Source organism: Cynocephalus volans, chromosome 14 (genome assembly GCF_027409185.1).
Source record: "Cynocephalus volans isolate mCynVol1 chromosome 14, mCynVol1.pri, whole genome shotgun sequence".
Taxonomy (NCBI): Eukaryota; Metazoa; Chordata; class Mammalia; order Dermoptera; family Cynocephalidae; genus Cynocephalus; species Cynocephalus volans.
The window spans coordinates 56,452,287-56,479,784 of record NC_084473.1 but is presented as its reverse complement, the minus strand read 5'-3'; positions in this window follow the sequence as shown (position 1 = coordinate 56,479,784).

The following is a 27,498-nucleotide window of genomic DNA, read 5'->3' as shown; positions in this document are numbered from 1 at the left end:
ATGAGCTCCTGGAAACAACTGGGAGAGAAACAGTGAAACAGTTCAGGAACTGGAGAGATACTGCTGTGGAAATGAGAAGAATCAGACTGGAGACCCTGGGCCTAGAGATTAGAAAATATGGGGCACACTTGGAAGAGAAGGTTGTGCAGGGCTGGCAAGGGTGAGTCTTAAAGGATATCCGGGGCAGCTGTACATAGTTACTCACGGAGCTTGCCTGGGCTGTTGGGGGTCTTGCCTCTTTCCCCACACAGGAAGGGGGATGCATCAAGGGGTGGAATATCAGGGAAATAAGACTGGAGAGAGTTTGTTCAGCCAGACACTACTGGCTTCCTTCTTCTCCTAGTATTCAGGCTCTGGCCCATTCATTCCCGGGGGCAGATTATACCTTGGATAAAAGCAGTGTTGGGCTCTGGAGAAAAAAGGGCAAGCAGAGAGAGCATCTTTACTCTCCATTTCTCAAATCATTCCAAAAGCATTCAAGAGTTTGGTGTCCTTACAGGGTGTGTCAAATGGATTATTTCTTTTTGACTGTATTGGTTGTTTTTTTAGGTATCCTGATCTGTGCTTTTTTCTGAGGATGAGATTTATTGCTGCTGCTGGAGGGGAAATGGTCTGAACTTGGGAAAGATCCAGAAGCCCATGGCAATGCTTTCATTCTCTTTCTGGGAATGATTCCTATCCATATCTTCAGGCACAGCACTCTGTTTTCCCATCTATAATATGGGATAATAACTCTGCTCTGATAGAGATACTGTGGGAATAAATCCATTCACCGGGCCTCCCCTTTGAAGTCAATAAAGCTGTGTTATCATTACCATAAACACTCTCACACTTTCCCTTTGAAGACACAGGCACAAACCTGGAGGCACCTCAAATAGATTTATTTAATGGAGTCCATTTTCTTTTCCCAGCAGCATTATAAGAAGGATGGCTAAAGAGTTGGAGTGGGAAGAGGCAGCCATGTGGGTGGAAGAAAGATAAAATGGTAAGGACAGAACTTCAAATCCTAGTAGTAATCATAAGCCCAATCATAGTGATGTTCATCACTGCCAGGAGCAACATCTGACTTTTTTTTTTAAACATAAAGAACAAATCATAAATGAACATATTGTAAACATCAGTGAAAAATGTGGGTGGCCTCCAGGGCTGGAAGTTGATTTGGGAGGCACAGTTCACAGGTCAGAAAAGGCAACCACAGGAACCACTGTCGGCAGTCAACTGAGAGGCTGGAAGTTAGAGAATTTGCCTCAAAGGGCAAGTTTGTAGCCCCTGTGTCCTACTTTGGTGGCAAAATGGCAATTCCACAGCGATTTCCAACTTTCAGATGCATACCTGTTTTATTCCAAATTCAACCTCAGCAGAAAACCTGTGGGTGATTTTTCCCTATACCTTTTTGTCTTTTTGCTCTTTCTGGGCTGATTCTATTAATTTCCCCCCAATGGCATGTGCAGCCCTGCACCGATGCAGCCATTGGTGGTCTCCTTATTCATCTCATAGCAGAGTGGCCATTCGGATGAATATATGTTCCCCATTTTCTTTGCATTATAAATTCAGCGTTGTGGGAAAAGGAGCGAATTGTAATGGCAAGGCCTCCGCAGAGAAATGTCCCTACTTGAGAAGAGGAGTTTTATAGGGGGGAACAATTTGACAGCTCTCAGTACAGTGGGCACATTTTTCTGTACAACTGCATCACCACTAATGATAAATGAAGAATGTTTGATAGCTGGCTTCGTTGTCTGACAGCTACAGTTTTGGCCAGAGGGCCGTGGCAGGCTTTAGACTTCTGTTCAAAATGAGTTAAACATATTAGGCACTATGAAGGCACAGAAGCCTCGAGAATGAGTGCTGAAATGAGTGATCCGGGGAGGCTCCTGGGTACACAACTTGCAAAGCAGATGTCATTCTAATAATGTGTGATATAGAACATGCCTGGCCTAAACCCTGCCGGATGAAATATGAAGCCCCGTTGGTGATATTTAATACCATTTTATGAGGTGCCATCTTATAAAGACAATGCCCGCCGTATGTGGAATGCTTAAGGTATTTTGCCAAAGGCACAGGGAGGTATCTGGAGTAAGTAGAATTTTTATTATTTTATAAGCCTTTACTTTGTAATATTTCTGTTTCCACATTATTGTGGGGCTTGCTGCCCTAACCCTTTGTCGAATGAACTTGATGAGTGGCTTGCTGGTAGATTGACGGATAGCCCTTGCTGTTTCTGGAAGAAAAGGCTAGCTCTTACCTAAATGCATTCTTCAGAAAACTCTCAAAGAGGAAACACAGTTTTGCTACAAGCATTCTTCGAGCAGGGACTTTGAGGCTGGCATACAAAAATATTGCCATTGTTCAAGTGAGCCATTTTGAGGGTAATAGAGGATTTGTATGGACTGCAGCTATCTGAATATGCTTTCTCCCTTCTCTACAGTTTCTGATGCTGGGAATCCACCACAGCGTCCAATTTTGGGGGTCATATGCAGGGCGTCCCAAGATAGACGAGGCTTGTGAATCTCAGCCACAGTATCTGTGTGGAGCTTGCTGTCCCTAAGGTCCTAGAAAATCTAAGTGGGTGAACAGTGATAACCCAGGGCTGGCAGTGACTCTGGGAGAGGCATGTGTGGTGCAGATAGGTTAAGAGCATTGCTGGTAATGAGAGTACCCAATTTAAAACATACCCATTTGCATTTGTTTTCTAAGTGCCTTTACACCTACCCCTCACACACCCTGTAAGGCATCCCAGAAGTTGAGAACCATGTAACTTCCCGGACTCAGTACTTAGGAAGGGCACACACACTACATTTCTGAAGCTGTGTCTGTTCTCCTTATCCTGATGTTCTGGACAGTGACATTTCTTCGAGGATCTGTTAGGTGAAGGGTCCTGTATTGATTATAGATGCAATAAATGAATTTTATTTTTTTATTTTTTAATAAAGAAATGTCTTTGTTTTTTGACAGCTTGGACCATCTAGGGAAATAGAAGGTGTCCCAATGAAACAACTTCCCAGTACATGTGCAAAGTAATGTAACCAAGGCCAATTAATTCTGAATTCAGGACAAACTCTTTGGATAGACCTTTGCCTAACAATGTGCGTGATTAAGCAGTGTTCTTTATTACCTCCAGAGCATGTGAATGTGGGCACACACACCCACAGCTTGTTGGATACGTGTGGCTAGGAAGGCTGCTGTGTGGCACACCACGACCTCCATGCCTCCACCATAGCAGTTGTTTGCTAGCATGTAGTCTGTTGTTGGTTTTCCAATGGGTTTATACTGGAGTGATTGAGTTAAATGTTTAGTAATTGATGAAATATGACTACAAAAAGAAGGCAGTTGTCCCTCTGTTATTGAAATGCACATTTTGGGACTACAGGATGAAAGTGAGAGGCTACAAAAGTGCTCTGCTGAATTAGGCATGCGTAGGCACCTGCAAGGATTAGGTGAAGGTCATTGAAATTAAAAATATTTTACATTCAGATTGATTTGGAAGTGTGTTAGTTCTCGTCCCACTTTAAGAAACTGAGAAGAGAAACTGTCGTGGATGGAAACTATGGGTGTGGGTTTATGCAAGAAAGACAACTCGAACTCCAAACAGTTGATTGAAAGACATAGTTTAGGATTAGATCAGAAGATTGGCAAATAATCTGCTTTTGTAAATTTTAAGCTAAACTGAAATGTTTAACATCTGTTTAGATAAATTTTGGAGTTCCGTGCTGTAACAGACTCTTTCCATTGATCAGCCTGCTATTGGTCCTCTTTGCAGAGGCCCTGAATCTGTTCAAGTTTGAACTGTTGATCGAATGCCAAGCAGAATGATTACTTTCTTAGATGAGCTGGATTTTCACTCCTACTTTATTTTTTGGAAATAAGAGAAACTGGAAAACATTTGGTATTTGAAATAGGACAAATGGATGGAGTAGGGAAAAGGGCACAGGTTGTGGAACTTGATGACCCTGTTCTGCTTCTTAGTATAAATAACCTTGAGCAGGTGTGTCACTTGACCTTTCCAAACCTGTTTCCTCACCTGTAAAATGAGGATAATATATTCTTCTCTATACATCCTGCACCATTGCTCTGACTGCCAAATGATGTCATGTGTGACCTTTAACATCATCTATGATATGAGTCACCCCTGCTGCTGCTGCTGCTGCTGCTGCTATTGCTAGTACTGCCACTACTACTATTGCTGCTATTAAAAGCTGACACTGTACACGCAGCTGTTACTAACGGGTTGTTCATGTGATCAGGAAGAATAGGCTCTGGTTCTCCTCGATTCCACGTGGTCTCTTCTGGAAGGGTGGCTTTGCTTCTGAGGAAGGGACAGTGTTCTGAGGAACTCTAGTTCAGAAGACCAGTTTCTAGTCTTGTTCTTGCCACTTACCCTGTGAGGGACTCTGGAGAAGGTCTCTTGCTTCTTACATGCAAAATGAGGGGCATTTTACTAACCAGTGGTTTTCAGGCTCTTTTTCTTTAGAACCCTGGGTATCTGTTTCACCTGATTAGTTACATTATTATATAATCTTATGTAGTGGTTGTATGTTAAATTTGCCCAATTTTTGTTATTCTGTGAATTATTATGACCCCCATTCCCTGACAAACAGAACTGTGGTTGCCTAATTCCCAACTCGATCACCAGAGCCAAAGAGAACAAACTGTCCAAGCAATTAATTGTCTCACATATGTTGAAGTGCCAGCTTTTAGCATGTGGCCTGGCCCTTCCTTTTGTGGACAATGGCAGACTCAAAGTCTGTATGACAATATTTTTTTTATGCCAGACTGCAGGTCTGTCCTTTAAATGCGACCTCAGACCCCTCACACTTCTTAAGAGAAGTAAAGAAGATTGACGGATTGGTGATTGTCCATCCTTTTTAGCTATGGTGTTTTAAAGGCCTGTGTTCCCCTTCCAAAAATACAGGCATTGAGGGAGAAGAACAGGTGATAGGTACAAATACTCTGCTTAAGTCTCTTTGTATAAAATCCCAATTGATTGCTCTTTTGATGTAAATATCTTGATAAATCAACTGGGAAGAAACCATGTTCCAAGAAATGAGAACAGTAGTTGTGAGCGGATGCTACCCCAGAGCCAGTCTCTGCCTCAGTAAAGGTATTAAAAGAAATCAGATAATCTCACCCGTCACAGATCTTTGTTGAAAACTGTCCAGGTTGTTCCTTCGAGGGGTTCACTGTAGGCTGTGATCAAACCCTTCTGTTACTACTGTACATCCAGGTAAGCCTCCCACTGCAGTTTTAGGTTCAAAACTACTCTGTCCATTGAAGACTTTCTCACCCAGAATGAGTGGCAACTTGATAGTGCTCGGCCAAAGGAATTAGGGAAAGCCGAAACTCCTTCACTGGACTCTGCTTCTCGAGTCCTGTAGTTTCTACCCCACTGTGATCAAAAGAATCAAAGAATGATCTAGGCCAGAGAGAAGCTTTCCTAATTTCCACAGGCTTCTGAAGCAATGTTTTCCAGTACTGACCCCAATGAGCTCAAGCTCCTCATTCGTGTCCTGTGAATTTTCACAAAGGATATAGGAGTCTCTCCATTCTGATTTGCAGTTGTAGTAAAGAAAGAAACGCTGCTCCATGTGCTTGCCAGAGATATTAATCTGAATCTGTTTTAAAGGTCCCATTTTCCAACAGTAGGACAAAAACTTTGCCAGTAGGGTCATATAACCTAATGATTCAGGTAAACAAATATTTTGGTTGCTGGAGAGTTATGACAAGTACTATACACTGTTACTTATTTTCAATGCTTCAGATTCAATGTTATTTGGAACAGCTAACTTACAAAACACAATTGTATTAGATACATACTATAGTCAATACTTGGGAGTTACAGATGTCTATCCAGGAACATATAAATGAAGAAAAAAATAATCCTTCCTGAGGGTGAAGCTGTAAAGTCAACATCTGCTGGGTCAGAGCACAGATGCAAGGATGACAGAGCATGTATTTTCTGAGCAAAATAGTGATGGACTGACTTTCATGTTCAGAAATACCTGCCTGCAAGCCAAGTCACTATGGTGAGAAATCTACACAAATTCTGTGTTTACTAGAGGAGGGACTAATCAGATATAAAAGCAGAAAAAGAGGAGCATCATGTCAGTAAACTGTGGCTCGTCCAAGTACCACCCAGGAGAGAGGGAGCCCCAACCTGGTAATGCCGTGCTGTGGTCAAGACGAGTAGGTCCAGCTACACCATCTAACATGCCAATGGTCCAACATATTCTCTTTGTTCTGACTTATATTAACTTCTAGTAAGGATCACTTAGTAGGAAGCTCCAACCGTGGGGAGAAAGCCACCTGGGCAGCCAGACTGAAGGATTTTGGTCTGAATGAGAGTAATATTTCTCATTATAAGTAAATGAACACTCAGGACTTACAAGAGTTTCCTGAGTTTGTCTTTCATGAGTGTATTAGTGAGATGGGCTGTTCCTGCTGTGCTAACAAATCAGGTTCCAGAAACTCAGCAATGCACAGCAGACCCTTATAAAACACGGACCCAGTTCCATGTTACTTCGTGTCCATCAGGGTAAGTGTACTAAGGAAATGCATGTTGCCCCATAAGACCTCATGAGAAGCAGCTCGCTGGGCCCTCCCCAGGTGGACGCACTCTTCTGTATGTTTGCGCTGCAGTGCCGTTTCTTTTCATTTACTTATTTATTTATTTATTAAATGTTTTGTTTTTATTGGTTATGAATATTCATGGGGTAGAAAGCAAATTGTAACCACTCATGCCTAAGATGTGATAGCCAGATCCGTACTGGCAGCATGTCCATTACCACAAATTGTGACTATACCCTGTGTCCCTGACCCAATTATCCACTCAATTATCCCCAACCTCTCCCCTCATCCCTCTTTCCCCACTCCACTTTGTATCCCTGGGAATGTTCTCTCCCTCTGCAAGTCCAACGCACCACTGTGGTCCTTCTTTCCATTCTTCTTTATCTCTTAGCTCCCACTTATGAGAGAGTACATACAGTATTTATCCCTCTGTGCTTTTCTTATTTCACTCAACCTAAGTTTCTGCAAGCTCATCCATGTTGCTGCAAATGGGAGAATTTCATTCTTTTTTATGGCAGAGTAGTCTTCCATGGTGTATGTATACCACAATTTCCTTATCCAATCATCCATCGATGGATATTTAGGTTAGTTCCATATCTTGGCTATCGTGAGCAGAGCTGCGATGAACATGGGAGTGCAGGTATCCCTTTGACATGATGATTGCCATTCCTTTGGGTATATACCCAGAAGTGGGATTGCTGGATCATATGGGGGATATATCTGTAGTTGTTTGAGAAACCTCCATACTGTTTTCCATAGTGGTTGTACTAATTTACAGTCCCACCAACAGTGCAGGAGTGTTCCCTTCTCTCCAGATCTTTGCCAGCATTGGTTATTCTCATTCTTTTGATTATAGCCAGTCTAACTGGGGCGAGATGATATCTCAGTGTGGTTTTAATTTGCATTTCCCTGGTAACTAGCGATGTTGAGCATTTTTTCACGTACCTATTGGCCATTTGTATGTCTTCCTTTGAAAAATGTCTGTTCAGTTCCTTTGCCCATTTTTTAATTGTGTTATTTGTTTTCTTACTGTATAATTGTTTGAGTTCCTTGTATATTATGGATATTAATCCCCTGTTGGATGCGTAATTAGGAAAAATTTTCTCCCACTCTGTAGGTTGTCATTTTACTCTCTTGATTGTTTCCTTGCTGTGCAGAAGATTTTTCATTTGCTATAGTCCCATTTGTTTATTTTTTTCTTTTGTTGCTTGTGCTTTTTGTGCCATGTTCATAAATTCTGTGCCCAGACCTAGTTCCTAAAGTGTTTCACTTATATTTCCCTTAGTAATTTTACAGTTTCAGGTCTTATACTTAAGTCTTTACTTTATTTTGAGTTGATTTTAGTATACAGTGAGAGGTACATGTCTAGTTTCATTCTTCTACATATGGATATCCAAGTTTCCCAGTACCATTTATTGAAGAGGCAGTCTTTTCCACAATGTATGTTTTTGTTTCCTTTGTCACATATCAGATGGCTTTAAGCCTGAGGGGTGATTTCTGGGTTCTCTATTCTGCTCCACTGGTCCAAGTGTCTACTTTTATGCCACTACCATGCTGTTTTGGTTACTATAGCTTTGTAGTATAATTTAAACTCAGGTAGTGTTAGGCCTCCAGCTTTATGTTTTTTGCTCAGGATTGTTTTGGATATTTGGGGTCTTTTGTTGTTCCATATGAATGCTGAGATTGTTTTTCCATTTCTGTGAAGAATGTCATTGGTATTTTGATGGCGATTGCATTGAATCTATAGATCACTTTGAGTAGTATAGACATTTTCACAAGTTAATTCTTCCAATCCAAGAGCATGGAATGTATTTCAAACATTTTGTGTCTTCTTTAATTTCTTTCAGTAGTGGTTTGTAGTTCTCATTCTCACCTCCTTGGTTGAATTGATTCCTAGGTATTTTTTTTTTTGTGTGTGACTGTTGTAAATGGGCTTACTTTCTTGATGTCTCTTTCTGTTAGCTCATTATTGGAGAATATAAATGCAACTGATTTGGGGGCATTTATTTTGTATTATGAAATATTACTCAAATTATTAACAAGGTTGAGGAGTTTTTTGATAGATTCTTTAGGTTTTTCTATATATAGTATCATGTCATCTGCAAATAGGGAAAGTTTGACTTCTTCTTTTCCAATCAGGATTCCCTTTATTTCTTTCTCTTGCCTGATTGTTCTGGCTAGTACCTCCACTACTATATTAAATAGAAGTGGTGAGAGTGGGCATCCTTGTCTGGTTCCTGTTTTTAAGGGAAAAGCTGTCAGTTTTTCCCTTTTCAGATTGATGCTGGCAGTGGGCTTGCTATAAATAGCTTTTATTGTGTTCAGATATTTTCCTTCTATACCTAATTTGTTGAGAGTCTTTATCATAAAGGGATGTTGAATTTTGTCAAATGCTTTTTCAGTGTCTATTGAGATAATCATATGGTTTTTGCCCTTGAATTTGTTGATGTGATGTATCATATTAATTAAGTTTCATATGTTGAACCATTCTTGTATCCCTGGGATGTATCCCACTTGATCATGGTGTATACTTTTTTTGATGTGTTACTGTATTCTGATGGCCAATATTTTGCTGCGGATTTTTGCATCTATGTTCATCAATGATATTGGCTTGTAATTTTCTTTTTTTGTTGTGTCTTTATCTGGTTTTGGTATCAGAGTTATGTTGCCGTCATAGAATGAGTTTGGGAGAATGGCTTCTGTTTCAATTTTCTGGAATAGTTTGAGGAGAATTAGTATTAATTCCTCTTTAAAGGTTTGGTAGAATTCAGCTATAAAGCCATCCAGACCTGGGCTTTTCTTTGTTGGTAGATTGCTGATTACGAGTTTAATCTCATTGCTTGTTATTGGTCTGCTCAGGTTTTCTACCTCTTCTTGGTTTAGTCTTGGTAGTTTGTATGTGTCCAGAAACTTATCCATATCTTCCAGGTTTTCATATTTGTTGTCATACTGTTGTTTATAACAGTCTCTAATGATTCTTCATATTTCTGTGGTATCAGTTGTAATGTCTCCTTTTTCATTTCTGATTTTTGTTATTTGGGTCTTCTCTCTTCTTTTTTTGGTTAACCTAGCTAATGGTTTGTCTATTTTATTTATCTTCTTGAAAAAACAACTTTTAGTTTTGTTGATCTTTTCTATCATTTTTTGGGTCTCTATTTCATTTAGTTCTGCTCTGATCTTAATTATTTCTTTCTGTTTACTAACTTTAGGGTTGGATTGTTACTGTTTTTCAAGTTATTTGAGATGAAGTTTTAGGTCATTTATTTGAAGTTTTTCTATTCTTTTAGTGTGAGCGTTTATTGCAATAAATCTGCCTGTTAGTACTGCTTTTGCAGTATTCCATGTGTTTTGGTATGATGTTTCTTTATTTTCATTAGTTTCAAGAAATTTTTTGGTTTCCTGTTTTATTTCTTCTTGGAGCCACAGGTCATTCAGGAGTATATTGTTTAGTTTCCATGAATTTGTATAGTTTCCAGCATTTTGCTTATTTTTAATTTCCAGTTTTAGTCCATTGTGGTCTGAAAAGATACTTGTAATGACTTCAATTTTTAAAAATTCGCTGAGACTAAATTTGTGACCTAATATGTAGTCTATCCTGGAGAATGTTCCATGGGCTGATGAGAAGAAAGTATATTCTTTAGTTGTTGGGTGAAATGTTCTGTACATATCTGCCAGGTCCAGTTGGTCTAAGGTGTGGATTAAATCCTGTGCCTCTTTGTTGATTTGTTGCTTGGAAGGTCTGTCCCATACTGAGAGAGGGGTGTTCAGATCACCCACTATTAATGTATTAGGGCCTATTTCTTTCTTTAGGTCTAAGATTGTTTGCTTTACATATCTGGGTGCTCCAGAATTGGGTGCATATATATTTACAATTGTTATGTCTTCTAGCTGGGTTGATCCTTTTATCATTATGTAGTGGCCTTCTTTGTCTCTTTTTATGTTTTTTGGTTTAAAGCCTATTTTGTCCAATATAAGAATAGGTACTCCTGCTCATTTTTGGTTTCCATTTCCATGGTATATTTTTTTCATCCCTTCACTTTTAGTCTGTCTGTCTCTCTACAGGTGAGGTGGGTCTCTTGAAGACAGCATGTACTTGGGTCTATCTTTTTAATCCAATCAGTAAGTCTGTGTATTGTGAATGGGGAGTTTAATCCATTCACATTTAGGGCAGTTATTGACAGGTATTGTTTAATTCCTTTCATTTAGTTGCTTTTTGTTTAGATGTTTTAAATATCATTTGATCCTTATTTCCCCTTTTATTTCTCTTCTTCATTGTTAGTTGGATATTTGAGGTGGTATGACTTAGCTTCTTGGTCTTTTTCACTGGCATTTTTATTTTAACAGCAGATTTTGCTCTTTCTTGTGTTTCCATGTTAGTGACATTCATTATTCAGATTCCAGATGTAGGGCTCCCTTGAGAATTTCTTGCAGGGCTGGTTGTGTGGTGGTGAAGTTCCACAATTTTTGTTTGTCTGGGAAGTACACTATTTCTCCCTCATTTCTGAAGGAGAGCCTTGCTGGGTAAAGAATTCTTGGCTGGCAAGTTTTTTCTTTTAGTGTTTTGAATACATTATTCCACTTTCATCTGGCGGGTAGGGTTTCAGTTGAGAAGTCTGCTGTTAGTCTGATGGGGGTTCCCTTATAAGTGACTTGATGCTTTTCTCTTGCTGCTTTTAGAATTCTCTCTGTCTTCGAGCTTTGCAGATTTGACTATAATGTGTCTTGGAGGGGATATTTTTGGATCAAATCTGTCTGGAGACCTTTGAGCTTCCTGGATCTGAAGGTCTGCATCTTTCCCTACCCCTGGGAAGTTTTCTGTTATGATTTCCTTGAATAGGTTTTCAATACCTTTTCCTTTCTCCTCCCCTTCAGGAATACCCACAATTCGGATGTTAGAATGCTTGAGGTTGTTTGCTGTCTCTCTTAGATTTTCCTCAGTATTTTAAATTCTTTTTTCCTTTTTTTTTTGGTCTGCCTGGGTTGTTTTGAAAAGACCATCTTCGAGATCTGAAATTCTTTCCTCTGCTTGCTCTAGCCTGCTGCTTAAGCTCTCTGTTGTGTTTTTTATTTCAATGAATGAATCTTTCATTTCTAGCAGTTCTACTACATTCTTTTTTAAGGTATTATTCTCTTTGTAAATTTCCTCCTTCATATTCTGGACACTTTTTCTTGTTTCTTTGTGTTCTCTAATTGAGTCTTCTTTTATTCCTTCAAGCTTTCTTAAGATCATTGCTCAGAATTCTTCTTCAGATATTTCAAGTATTCCCTGTTCTATGGAGTCTGGAATGTGAGCATTACTGTATTCCTTTGGTGGTGTCATATCTTCTTGTTTGTTTGTAGTTCTAGTATTTTTTCATTGATGTTTGGTCATCTGGTAGAGTACTTGCTTCTTCTGTCACTTTGGGGTTGGCTATGAGGATCAAGATTTCCTCCTCAATTTACAGGCTCTGCTTGTGACGCTTCTTATATCAATGTAGTCGAGTGAGTGGCAGGTTGCCTGTAGAATGGCCCTAGCTGGTACTGTGGTGGTGAACTGTCCTTGTGGTGACACAAGGTGTGGCAGTATCTATATTATACCACCCTTGGCTACAGTTCTAGCTTTCCATGGCTGTAGATTGAGCCCCTGGTGCTGTGCAGGTCTCAGCTCACCTCAGTGCCTACTGGGCTGTATGCACTTCCCTTCCCCCTCCAAGGGCCTTAGACTGAGCACCGGTGCCACAGAGGTCTTGGCTCACCTTGACAGCTACTGGGGTATGAGCACTTCCCTCTGGGCCTTACACTGGGCCCTGGTGCCACAAGGGTCTGGTCTTAGCTCACCTTGGAGGCTGCTGGGCTGTGTGCACTTCCCTCTGGGCCTTAGACTCTGGTGCCATTTCTTCTAATCAAATCTCCTCCACTCTGATAGGCAAAGGGAATGCACATTCGAAAAGGTAAGTCAGATCTCTGTGTCTCTCCTTTCCATGTCACCACAGAGGGAAAAAGAACTGCCAAGTCCTCCAGTCAACAGTTTAGTATCTTCAGCTTTGTTATCTGTCATGCTTAGACTGTGAACATGGGGCCTAGGCTTGAGTTTAGCCTTACTTTTTGTTTTCTCCATTTCTTTAAGAATTTTATTGAGGTTTAATTGGCATACAATAACAGCACATGTTTAAAGCATGTAATTTGATAAGTTTGATATATTTGTATATCCATTAAACCATCACCATAATCAAGATAATAAACATATCAATTACCTCTAAAGTTTTCTTATGTCCCTTTGTAATTCCTACCTACCCAGCTCCTGGGTCATTGCTCATTGGCTTTTTGTCCCTAGCCTCGTGTTTTAAACCAAGCTCTTGTCTTATGTTTTTGCACTAGTAATTAAGTACCATTTTTTACCTCCTTTAACCTCCCCAATCCAGTTACCTAAATTGACTTTTCTAGCTCTACTGGAGACTGGTGTCTGCATTTCACTTCTTGCTGCAAAAGTTACCTGTTAATAATGACCTCCTCATCTGATTGTGCTCTATAGTTTGCTGCTAGAATCATTGTATTTCATGTACTGGCTGGGCTGTCCACCTGTGTGCCCTGCTGCACCCCTGACACCAACCCCCCACTGGCTAGTTTATGCCTTTTGGTGGCTGCCAGGCTCTGCAACAGCAAGTAACTTTGTACTGGTGCTGCTCTTTTACAGGTACTCAATCATGTCTGGTGTCTACCTGGCTCCATTTTCCTCCTTTCCTGTTTCTGGAAATGTCCTTGAATAGTTGCTCACAGCCACTGGCTTATCCAGTTCCTACTGTTGGTCATCCTGGAACTAATCCATCCCATTACCAGTTGACTCCAGTATTGCCAAGAAAGCAGTTAACAATAAAAATAAACCAAGGTTATTTTGATTATTTCTGAATTCCAAAAGCTCCTTAAAAATCAGAGGGTATCTCAGTGGCACCATTATGAATGCCATTGGCCTGTAGGTAGGTTGAATTAACTTACTGTTTAATGGGGAATTCTGGGTTATAGAAAAAAGAATAAATTGTGATAGTGACAGATCCCTGGTGATGGGAGGAGTCAAGGGAGGAAGGTTATTGCAGGAGCTGCGGGCCTGTTTTCAGGAGTCTCACCGTGGCTTTCTCTCGATTTAGTTTTTGAATACTGAGATTTTTCTTTAGCTGGAGAAGCCCAAAGGGCACAAGGTAATTACAGCTTCTCCATCTCTGCCTTAACCAGCATCAGGCTGAGAAATTAAACAAAAAGAAATTTAATTCTGCTGTCTAACATTTATTGAGTTAACACCATGGCCAGACACTGAGTCACTTGGTGGTGAGACTGAACAGACTGAGGCCATCTCTGCTTTCAAGTTGCTTACAGCTCAGCGGATGGGAAGGAAATGCTCCTGTTGTAATATCAGAACTTGCTCTGGCAGTTCTTCCTTTTAAGAACAGTTGTGCTTCTTTTGAGGGCCCAGACTCCGGACCCCATAGGCTTAGGGGGCTTTTCATGTCTTAGCTAACCTCCCGGACTCGACCTTAGGCCTGACTTGAGAAAAATGTCTGTGTGATCATTCTAGCCCTGGCAACAGCTCTGGAACTTTGATTCTTGACTTACTGTTGACTGCAAGCCTGTTCTAGGTAAACTATTTAGTCAGCTCATTACATTCTGGGATGATGGTGGGAAATGCTCTGCTGTAGAGAAGTGGAAGTAGCTGTGGCCCATCTGCCTGTGTCACCCACTGTATTTCCATGTCCAAATTGCCCTTTTACTCTCAGAAAGTCAGAGTGCTGTTTTCTTCCTGCATACCTTCTGGAAGAGTCAATAGTCCTTGATTATTATTACTATTATTTTTAAGTAATGAAATTTTGCGGGCAAGGTCAAACCAATAGGGCAAGTCAAGCATCTCTACCTTGAGGGTCTCCTGCTACCTTTGTGGGAAAAAGGCAATATAAACAAGGAAATGTTCCTATGGACTTAACTATCCTTATGCTCATGTAAGTTAGTTAGTGACCTTAGTCACTCATTTATTTACTAGTACACTCATTTATAATTTTGGCCAATGCCACGCCCAGATACCTTGAACTGTCTCGGAATTCTTAGTGTATTCCCCCGAAAAATTAATTTAAATTGATATGTTCCATAAGCACATGCCATGTAGCTATGTAAGAAAAAAGTACGTCTTGAGACTTCAAAAATGATTGAGAATGTTGTCTATTTTAGAGTACGGTGACAATATCTGATACATATATACATGAAGCATTCAATATGTGCCATCCATATAAGAACAGTTAGTTTTGCACAGACTAAATTTCTGGAATTCAGGAAATTATAAAACTCCTACCTTAAGCCAGATCCCTTTTATGCCTTTCTGTGATGGAGTTGATGTTTTATGTGTGTGTGTATTTTATGTGCATGTTTTTTGGGGAAAGATAAGTGGAGAATACAAAAGAAAAAAAGTGATTAATAGTACAAATTCTCCCCACAGCTAATAATGGTAAGTCAGTGGCATAGTCATTTTACACAAGCAAATGAATTTTGATCTCTTTAATCTTTCTTGCAATTCCATTACTTCTCTTCCTTTTGGTCTCCCCTTGAACAGGATTTTAGAGAGATTGGGTGACAATGATATTTAGGGGAACAGTATATTAATATCTCCTTAGAATATGAAATTAAAATGATATAATCATCTGCACAAATGCACTTATGTATAAATCAGATTATTTTATTTATTTGTTATTCATTCATTACCTGTTTGTTGAACACATATGTGTACTAGACGCTGTAACAATTAGGAACGTAAACATAAATGTGGCAAGGTCTCTTCTCACAATGTGGTCAATAATGAACCTTATTTATCTGAGATAAAGAACTCCCAGCACAGAACCTGTCCCATAGGTTGGGTCCAGTAATTGTTTATTGACAAAATCACTGTTTCCCAAAGTGTGCTCTGTGGAACACCAGCCTGGCGGTGCTCTGGAAAAAAAAATAAAAATAAAAAAGAGATTCCTGGTGAAAATGTTTGGAAAATGGTAGCTATTACCTTTCTTTCTTGAGTATTTGCAAAGCACAGTCATATATTTAAGGCTCTGCAAAATCTCACTGAATTTTGTTTAAATCAGCATTTCCAAAGCTCATTTAACAGGGTACTTTTTTTAAAAAGTAAACTTAATAACCCCCATGGAGCACGTGTTAAGGAACACTGTACTACATGAAAGTGAAAATCAATGTCCAGAAGACCTCTAATGGTTTAAACAAGCCATGGAAACCTTCGGTCCGTCCCTTGGCTGCATGACTGAGGCCCCATTCCTCAGAGACCTCATTATCGTGCCTTTTAGTCTTAGTGCAGAACAAAAGTTTTGGCTCAGTAACATTAGTATATTGGCATGTGTGTGTGTGTGTGTGTATACATGTATATATACACACACACAATACACATACATATATATAGTTTATAAACTGAAATACCAGTAGACAAAAACATATCAGTCTTAAAAATTGCCTATTCCTTCCCCTGAATGTAGTTCTTGTGGAATCACAAATGCTTCAAGCAGATTCTAGGTGCCTTTTCATCCCAAGTCACTCGGACAATTTTTATATTATTAACCACATGAGTACAATGTAATGGGAGTAGCTCAAATAAAACTTGCCCTTATACCACCTTTGATTGTCAGTTTCCATTTCCTGAACAGCGTTGATGGTGGTTCCGCTCAGAACCCTTCCTGAATCTTTGAGAGATCCCTCTATATTTAAGAAATATAAATCAAGGTTAATTGAAGATAAATGAGAGAAAATGTGTTTTTATGTTGCTCTGATAAATCTGCTGCTAGGCAATAATTGCAAAACAATACATTGGTGAAAAATAGAAGTTGACAACTCAAAGTAGCAAATGCTGATTGTGTGGGATTACATTATTGCACAGGCCAACTCAGCTCCCTTTCTACTGCACGCTTCCTTGGGAAAAGCTTGGAAACCAGGTGCATATTTCTATATCTATTATTTTAGTTATACATGTGGTTCATTGAACCTAACTTTTATTTTTGGCTTCCAAAGTTGACTTCATTCCCTTAGCAGTATGACTTCAGTTTCTCTTGTGTACAGTCCTTATTTCAGTCTCCATGTGGGTTTTCCTTTTTTTCTCCTTCCTTCTGGATATTGTTGCCATTGTTGAATGGGAAATACATAGAAATAGGAGATTAAAAATGTAAATTTTATAAACAGAAATCAAAGGTCTTAAATCCTAGCAAAGAAAAGCCAACATAAGTAAGAACATTAAAAAACATACATAAATAGTGCTTCCAGGCTGAATATGTTAAATAATTCAACAGTTAAGTCATAAGCGTTCTTAAACTTAAGTATAAAAATGCCCTTGACAATATTTCACAGCCATGCATTTCTTTAAAATATTTAGCATTCTCATTAAAGAGAATGACTTTAGTTTATATATTAGTTACAGTCCTGCTTGTTAATTTGAAGGAATTTAGGAGCAAAAAGCATTCTTATGTATATAAGCAAGAGGCAATTTACATACAAAGTTGGACAACTATTCACTTTTTATTTATTTCTGCATCATCAGTATCTACATACATATAGCTATACAGCATTTAAACAAATTTGTTCCTTAATGTACAATATTAATATTCTCTACCCCAAAGTGCCATTTGCTAATGCCATTGTGAAGACAGGTTCCTTCAAAGCTACACGGAAGTCCCTGCTTTAGAAAGACTTAATGAACCTTACATTTTTTGGAATACTGCACAGTGTAATGCCTATTACATATTCATTGCCAGAATGGAAGATTTCCTTTAACTCTGCGATTCCTGGTCTAGTTCTCTGTAAAACATTGTCAAAAGTCACCAGAGACTTTCGTGGAAAATTGTGACTCTTGATAGCAGGATGTAATGGGGAGGTTTAGAGTAGAGAAGCCAGGAGTATATCGCCCCACAGGGAGACGTTCTGACAGACAAATGGATGGATAAGACAATTTTTGACATAATGGGATGAAAAAGTTTATGCCAGAAAGAACTGAATTAAAGTTATTACTTTTAAAGAAAGTCTGAAGTTTGAAATCATCAGAATTTCCAATGTGTGCTTCATTTTACTGCTTATATGCAGAAGAGATTTTAAAACAGAGATGCTGTCAAGTGATTTATAGAGATACTAACAAGGCCACCATAAAATTTTAGTTACCTCTTTGGAAATATCCACAGTGATAAACACAATGTTCCTTTTTTGCCTCTCATATTTTTAATAAAGAAAATCTAGCATTGTTCTTTTGTGTCTGTAGTTTCTCATTACAAAAAGCAGAGGGATAGTTTTCAGAGGTGTGGGATACAGTTCCTGAGAATGGAAGATACCGTGGCACAGACTTTACCTTTATTGAAAATTGCCCCATCAGCAGCAGCAGCCAGAATCAGCAGCCACAACTGGGCGGCAGGTCTCTGCCAATGTGGTGAGGACTGATTGGAAGAGTTACCATCTTCCTCTTGGTGCCAGAACCAAGGTCTAGTCTTAAACGCCACCTCTCCTCCCCAACTCACGCCCTGCCTCATCCACTCAGCTCTGGATTATTGGCAGCATGATGCTGCCTTCATTCTCCTAACTCTCTCCGTTTTCCTTCAGCTCCTTAAAAAAATATCACAACATCTCATCATTGGTTTTCATGACACTCTTCCTCCTGCACATTGAAATTGGTCCATACTATCATCTCACCACGCAGAGTGCTTTGTGCCTATGCCTATTTCTTCTCTTGTACTTTGCATAAATTATATTCATTTAATGCCTGTCCTCCCTTCTGCCTGAGTCCCCGAGAGTCACACCATGTCTTTTCATCTTTATATCTTAGTGCCAATGAGGCTAGGACTGAAGTGAGGTGAACAAGATGCACAGGGGGCAGAACTGAAGGAGACCTCTTTCCCAGGGTGGTGCGAGAGGTGCCTCTTTACTCATGCACCCCAGGTGCCTAGTTGCCTCCCCTCACTCTTGGCCTTGGTGCTAGCACAGTGTCTGACACGTAACAAGAGCTCAATACACACTTGGCAATTGTCCTATTTCATAAGTAAAATGTAGAGCATGTTTTCTACTGTTGGAGTAGTTTTCTTAATAAAATTGTTTCCTTGCTGTTAACGTTTTTGAAGGTAGACAATTATCACCATATAGTGACTATCAAAAATTAGGTTCATTTAATTACATAGGAAAAGGGAACACCTAGACTTAGTGGTAAGGTATATTTCCAAAAGTGCTAAGCATTTGCCACTTCCAAGACTCGACTGGTAGAACTTCCGTGATCTAAAGCTTATTTCTAAGTGATGGTAAATAACGGTTTAAAAAATCATATGATTTATTAAAAAGAAATATTTGGTACTATGAACATAAAAAGGAAATAGAAGAGAAAAATAAAGAAAAGAAAATGAAAGGACAGAAAGTAAAGGGAAAAAAGAAAAGAGAAAAGAAGAAAATCTCTGACTTCACCACCTTCCCTTCCTTGAATTCACTAACTGGCTTATGTGTATGAGGAGATAATCCAGTGGCATTTATATTAGCAAGAAATGTTCTGACAGTTCACTGACTAGAAAGCCCTACTGTGGACCTCCACTGCCTTAAGTTAACAGGGAAGGGAGAAAAATATAGACCTTGGGAAATTAGTGCTACTTAAAATAAGAGGTAACATTCACAATACATATGTAAATCAAAGCATCACATTGAACACCATAAATAGATACAATTCTATTTTCTTTGTCAATTATACTGTAATAAAGCTGTGAAAAATAAAATAACATAATATAATATAATATTATATTAACATATATTCTATTATAATAACATATTCTATTATAATAACATATATTCTATTATAATAACATAATATGTAACAGGAAATGGTGATGTGATGTCATTTAATTGTTTTTACATTGCTCTGTTCAAAATAAACACAAGGTCAACACACACTTTGAAGAACAAAACTTCAGTTTTTAAACTTTTGAATCACCTATCAACTTTTATTTTTAGGCCTCAGAGGAATATCAGGTTATATTACAACAGTGATACCTAAGAAAAAATATTTTTTATATTAGAATCAGGCATACCTGCTTGGAAATAAGATGATGATAAACATCCATTAAATTTCAAGTGTTTTATAAAATGTTATCTCCAGTGTTATCTCATTTGATTCCCATAGGAATCCTATGACATGCGGGCATTAGTATATGAGAAAGGCAGCTGAGGCTCAGAGAAGCCCAGCAATCTAGCTGAGGTCAGCTGGAAGGCGTGTGTAGGTGCACACCACTCAGGCCTTCAACCAAAGGGGAAGAACACTCCTTTCCATGCTGTCATTTAAATGTATCAAAAATCACATCATACAGCTCAACCCATCACTGAGTTCTTCTGCCAAGAGCTACAGGCCTGGCTTATAATACTTTAATTTCATGTGTTTGTATTAACATACCATATCCATTAAAATACTTTTGGGGGTTATTTGATGCTTGCTGGGGTGCCTTCCTGGTTCCAAAAGGACACAGACTGTGTGAGTAAAATCCATATCAATATGTGAGATGATGAAGAACGAACAACCTACAGTGAGATCTTTTTGTACAGAAATAAATGCCATGCTTTCCTTATTTTAAGTACAAAAGTCACTGCTTTTAGTCAGTGCTCTGGATCCTGACAAAGGGACAGACTGGACAAGCCAGCAGCCTCCCATGAGAGGCACTGAGCAGCTACTAGGGCTCCAGAACAGGTTGGCACATTTTTCAGCAGTGCATCGGGTAGAACTGGATGGCATTTACTGAGAAATAAGCCAACAATGACCTGCCAAAGCCTTTACACAAAAGCACTTGTGCCCAGTGTCAATCATTCACCCTCTGACAGTTCAATGAACATCCTCTCTGGGATGGCTTTCAGCCATGCCAACGACCCAGACACAGCAAACAAAGCCACAAGACCTGGGAGAAAGAGACACGACCATGCTGCTGCAAAGCTTCAAAAGGAAGTAGCACCATGGGCAAGAGGTTGCCAAGTGTTGCTCAGCGATGTGGTACAGGCAGGCCCAGGGCTGTCATTACTTCACACGAAGCAGTTGACATCTGCCATCCATACCAAAAAGGCATCATTTGGAGACCTAAGAACCTGCCACACCAGCAAGAGAATGGGAAGTCAAAGAGCCAGGGGAAACTCTTGGATTCCAGGAGAGAAAATAATAGATGGTCCATACACTCCAGTAATCTTCTCTTTCTCCCTCTTTCTCTCTCTCTCATCTACTTAATGTATGAGTAGAAAAACACACAATATAGAAAAACAAGTTGCATCTATCTGGTGCTAAGCATCTGTATGGTTTGATGTTTTTAGATTTTGTACACTGTGACTGGAAAAAACTACATAAGTTTGATTGGATTTTCAAATAGTCACAAACTACCAATGAGGAGCATTAAAACCCACAAAAGTCAGACCCAGAGTGGCCCTTACATTTATCTGAAGACTGGGTTTAGTATGCGGGCCTTATGTTGGTAACATGCAGAGGTATAACAGTCCTTTGGCACCTCTTTACCCTGGTGAATTTGAGAAGTTTACATTTTGTCCGAAAGGGAAATTTACAATGCCTTGGAAGTAGCAAAGTATTACCTTGTTTGAAATAGCACGGCTTCAAATGCCAATCAGCATCTGCATGTTGGGTTTCAGGACTGCTTGAAAAGAATGAAGTCCACCACATTACAACGGGTGGTTTATGAGAGATCCACACTGAGAAACCATGGGAAGAGTCACCGGTGACCCAACGGCAAGAGAGAAAGTGAATCTGAATACAATCCTGGAGAAACAAATCTGAAACTTAGCGCAAATGTAGAGGTGGCTGTGCCCTGTGGCAAATTTCATGGGAGAACCCATTTTATCCTTCAAACTCTTTAGAAACACTATTCTTCCTCCCTGGCAACTTCTACATTTTAAAGTCGTTTTCAGTCTCAGAAGGTTTTGATTCATTCCTCAGACTAAGAACTTGGCTATGATGTTGGATGATGATGTTTGGCTGAGAGGAGTGCCTGGGATTAAAGTGACTTTGTAAGTACCATGGAAACCTCCCCGAGTGGCCTCAGCAGGGAGACTGGATCTTCTTCCTTGATCCCTGGAAAAGGACAGTCTACTTGCTCCCTGGGGCACGGGGCAAGTGTCCCTGTGCTCTCCGCGTGCTCTGCAGCTCAGGATGGGGGCAAGAGTTGCACATGAGAAGCAGTGGTGGTTACATGCCAGTCAGGCTCTGCCATGGTGGCCTGTGAGGTGCTCACTTATCTACCTGTGCCTCGGCTTCTCTGTCAGCACAATGGGAAGGCAGCAGCTGCTGGCTCTCTGAGATCCTGGTGCTCTACTGCTCTGTCTTCCCATACTATCCATTAAAGAAATTTCCCTCCTGGAGTCCTGATTTTTCACCCTTTATTCCATGCCCTATATTTTTTGAGCACCCTTTAATTCAGCTAAACATCTGGTTTCTCTTACTGAGCATCCTGTGAGCCAGCAGTGTGTGCCTCCTGTCCCCTTTGTCTAGTGGGGGTGGGGGGTGGGGGGGGACAGTGGGGTACCTTCTCCATTCCATGATTTACAGCCACCAGCCTTCCCAATATCTCTTAGAACTGGCTTTCAGAGGGCTAGTACATCCAGCAGCAAATGTGGAAAAGAGCAACAACTAACTGGAGCCATCTCCACTGTCATTACCAGACGCATCATCATCCTCAAACAATCGATTAAGGGTGTGACACTCAGCTTGGCACTACTGAAAAAGTTTTTAAAAAGCCACAGCTTCTGCCCTCTAGGGGCACAGAGGACTGGTAATAGCATACTTAACACATACAGGGAAAATACAGAGACAGCAGTAATTGTATAAACATCAATTAACCACCCTTACTAAGTAGATAAAAAGAGTAGTTCAGTTGACAGACACAGGCCAAGACTGTGGATCAGGGGTGAGGCAGAGCCCAGGGTGGGGGCTGGGGGTGCTCACTCTGGCAGGGACAGTGCTCTGCTCTGTGACTAAGGGAATAAAGCACTTACCTCTTCTGTGATTTTGTGAAATAAGGGTAATGATAACCCTGCCTCAGTGATAGGGAGTGGGAGAGAACTAGCATAGACATCAGTGACCTACTTGACATTATGAAAGACGTTATGACACAGAGAAAAGAGGACCGGTCATTCGTACCAGGCACTGCACTGGGCACAAATATGACAGGTGACTTCCTACAGGAGGTTTATGCTCCAGAAAGCAGGGCAGATGTGGACACTCAAGTACCTCTTGTGAAGCACAGTGGAGTCCATGTACAGTAGGGGACACTCAAAGTCCTCAGCAGCCTGATCTCCTGCCTCCACCCTTCCCCACCTCCCCGTCTTATTATAGGGCTGATGCCTTTTTCTTCTTGGCAATCTCTCTGCCCTCGATTTTCATAACACGCCATTGCCTCGATTTCCCTAGCTCTCCTGTGAACATAGGATTATAAGCAATTTTTTAACACGTTGCCACATTCTTTGTAATTATGATATTCAAATGAGCTGAATAATACTCTATGATGTGGATACATCCTAATTTGCTTAACCATTCCTGTGGGTAGATATTTAGATTGATTCGATTTTCACTGTTGCATGATTCCTTCAATAGCTGAGCAGGTCAACGAGCCTGCACCTTTCTTAAAATGCCCTCTGTGTTGCAGAGGTCTGTACCAGCTTACACTGTGGCCAGTCACAGGTTAGAACCATTTCAGATCCTCCCTAACTTCTTTTCAAACCATTTGTTAATGGCTCTTTCTCACACTGCTCCATGTCATCCCTCAAAGCTCTACCCTCAGTCTTCTTTCATTTTTACTGTAATCCTCCTCAAATATGGACCCTCAGGGTATCAGACAACACCTCAGCTGAGGGCTTTTGCATGAATACACCTGTTTCTGGATTGTCACCATTTGGCCATACAACCAACTACCCATCCATCTATGCACCCATCAGGTCTGGAGCTCTCTCCATACTCCCTTCATACGCTTTTTCCAGAGAAACAAAGATGGAGACATGGCCTCTACCCTTAGAGCATAAATAGAGAGTGGAGATGAGGGAGAAGCTGGACAAACATACACCTGACTGAGTACAATGGGTATTAAGTGGATGGGAATTCCTGGTGGGGCACCCATTTCAGTGTGGAAAGTTGGAGTGTTGGGGACAGTCCGCCCCAGAGCAGGTGACATCTGTGCTGAGTTCTGAAGGATGTGAACATGTTAGCCAACTTAAGAAGGATAATGAAGAGTGTTTTATTCAGAGAAATAGCAAGAGGGAAGGAAAGGAAGGAAGAAGGCATAAGCATATTTGGGGAATTGCAAAGAGGTCAGTGAGCTGGAGTGTGTGTGCGTGTGCACACGTGCTGTGCATATACATACACGGTGTGGAAAGCCTTTTTAATCTGGAAAGGGACAAGACCATGAGTTTCTTGTTCACCCCACTAAAGTCTGAACTTCCTCCTGCAGGTGGTGTAACACCACTGAAGGATTCCAAGCAGGAGAGGGGCATGGCCAGGCACGTTCTTGAAGAAGACAGCTCTTCCCACCGCATGGAAAATGAACTGCAGTAGGACGGGGGATGGGGGGTGGGGGTGGGCTTTATGTATGTGATGGAAGTGGTGATCAGGACCTGAGCTAAATTAGTGAGAGTGCAGATACAGAAAAGTGAGGAATACAAAAGCCACCAAGGAGGAAGAATTGGCAGAAGAGTTGATTGACTATCGGGGAAGACAAGAGGTTGGTGAGCGATGAATAAGAGGCATTAATGATTCCAGGTGTTTGTCTGGATAGCTAAACTTTCATGCAGCATCGTATAGATTGGACCAGCTGATGTCACCCAAAGAGAGGTGGTCAATCATGGGAGGAGAGGAAGGTCAAGGACATAACCTGAGGATCACTGACATTTACATGGCAGGCCTTCCTCACGAAGGGCACTGCATTTTCAAGCTTAAAACTAAGAGCTTCTGTCTCTAAGGCTCTCCTGGTGGAGAGAGCTTACAACTCTCCAACATACACCCGCAGCTCTCTAACATTAAATGATGCTCTAACATTTGCTATGAATTCTTGACATTTGTAAGTGCCAATCATGTTGTAAGGTAGGTTTTATTTGTCTCTTATTAATGATGATTAGAGAGGCTAAGTAATTTTCTCAAGTTCGTGCAGCTAGTAAGTGGAGGAATCAAAATCTGACACAGGTCTGTCTTCTTCAACTGCACCACTACCTTAGTCTGACACTCCCCGGGGAGGCTCAGACCCCTCATACCTGCCCTCCTCACTGTAATGCTCCTCTACTTTATTTTTACCAATTCACCTACAGACTCCTTCAGAAGGCCACATCTCCCCCTCAAAGACATTCTCCCTGACTCACTCTATACTCCATTTTTTATCTCCCCCAGCAGTTTTTAAAAATATCGTTTGCAATTTGTTTTTTCTGGGTTAGATTCTGGATCAATTCAGGCAGAATATATTAAATACCAACTGTGTTTCAGACACTACAAGCACTTCCTCATTTGTCACAGGGTGACCTAGATCTTGGTCATGCAGACGTGTGTAGTCCCTGATGAAATAAGAATCCTCATGCATTTCATCTCCTTTTAAGGTTCCATATTATTAACACAGAGCTGATCATGGAGTTATGCTTGACACGTGCTCATTGTAGGGATGGATGAGTAATCTGAAAGTTTGCTCAGGTGTTTATTGAGCACTTTCTATGCAGAAGTGACTATATCTGTACCTACATCTACTTGTGTCTCTATATCATCCATTCATTCAGTTACTACTTATTGGGAACATATTGAATGCCTGACATTCTGCCATGAAGTTCAAATATAACCAAGACTGCTACTCTTAGCTTCAATTTAGAGGTGAGGAAATAGGCACAGAGAAGTTAAAGCTGCTGGTGACAAACAAAACCTGGTTCTATCAGATTTCAAAATTTGTACTTAGAGGGAGAGAAAAAGAAAGGGAGAAAAAGAGGTAGACAAGAAAACAAGGGAAAATTTTAAAATAAACATGTAATACATGTAGTCAGTTGTGGAGGCAGAAGTCAGGACTGAACATGGGTCTCAAGAGGGCTGTCCAGCAAACTTGGACTGAAGGTGGTCATAGAGGCACACATTGTCTGTCATTGACTTGACAGGGAAATGCTCCTCAAGGATGTGGCTTCTTCTAGAGCATATCCCAGACCTTAAGAAAATCTTGAGAAATATCATGGAAGATAAAATTGCAACCAATGGGTAGCCAACCTTTCTCAGAGGTGCTGTGAGTGAGGCTTCACTGATGCAGTGCACACAGCTCAACATCTGATAATAGCAAATGAGCTGAGAAACTGAACAGTCACTTGGCTCTACTGTGCAAATGTAAAAGGCATCAAAGTTAACAACTTATGTAATAATACAAAATAAGATAACGTCAGATGTGGAAACTGATTTACTCCCATGTCCTGGCTTCAGGGGACTGCTAAGATCTCTGCGACCCTGTTATACTAACAGAGTTGTTCACTTTTAACAGAACTTAATTTTCTATACTTTTCCTTTACATTCAGTTTCTCACTGGAACAAGTTGCACCAGATTTCCTTTTGTCTGTGCACATAGAAAAGCCACTTATGAAGCCATGCTTGGCAATTTGTTTTGTATAAGGCCAGATAGTATATATTTTAGGCGTGGAGGCCATCCAGTCTCTGTTGTGGCTACTCAGTCCTGCCATTGGAGTATGAAAGCAGCCATAGACAAAACATAATGAATGCATTGCCAGTGTTCCAATAACATTTCATTTATGGCTACTAAAATTTGCATTTAATATAATTTTCATGTGTTAATAAATTTAATTCCCTTTTTGATTTTTTAAACCGATTTAAAAATATAAAAACCATTCTTAGCTCATGGCTGTACAGAAATAGGCAGTGGGCAGCATAGTCTGCTGACCTCCCACTGAAACACAGAAATCTTAGCCCATTAGATTCTTCTGTATACCTATAACAGCTTTCCAGAAGAAAGTGGTTAGCTAACTCCATTAGTGCCTCTGAGCTTCGGCTGTTAATTGACATTATTTCTTAATTCCCAGCTATATTTTAAGGTATGAACCTAAAGAATTTTAAAGTCATTATGTGGATGAGGGACTGTTAAAAATAAATCCTTCAGGTTTAAAAGTGGTTGAGAGGGAATATAAGGTGCTAAGAAATCCAGGAGTTTTCAGGCAAGTGGTTTAAAAAGCACCGGGGTGGGCCACAAGTTGCCACTAAAGGTCATTGGTACCACTCTGTGTCTTCTCTTTATGTACTTTATGCCTCCCATAAAATAAAGTTAAGGCAGTTTAATTTAACAGTCTAATTAGTAATGGATTTTTCATTTTATCTTTTTAACTATAAGTGATATGAAAATGAGGTCTGGAGTTGACTCAGGCCAGGAAGGGATATTTATGTATTAGTGGTTTAAAATTAGGGCTTTCTGACAGCAGAATCTAGGTGAAAAGTGCTCTGTTACTGATGGGTTGCTAAAGAATTGATAGGCAGGGAGAGATACAGCCCCATCTTTCCTCCCAATAAGATGTCCAGGAATTAGGGTACTCTACTAGTCTCACTTCAACTATTATCATTTTCCTCCTTATTTTAGATGTGGTCAATAGAAAGAATAAAGCCACTGATATTTAGCTACCACCTTGGTTTAGAGGGAGCCCAGTTTCCGCGTCTCCACTAATGTTTGTTCTTTGTCCTGGCGTTCCCTGTGGGCTAAGTGTCAGCTCCCTTCCTCCTCTTTTGCTGTCTCACATTTGAAATGCGGGTGGGGGCTGCCCAACAGATCTTGAAATTCAACACCTTGGGATTCATTTTCTCAATTGGTTTTACACCTCTGAGCCACAGCATGAGGAGCTGAGGCCAAGACAAAGCTTTGAGTGAAAACCAGTGGTTGAAACTTGACCAAGTGCTGAGAGGGCCATTACCTCAGGGAGCTCAGGAAG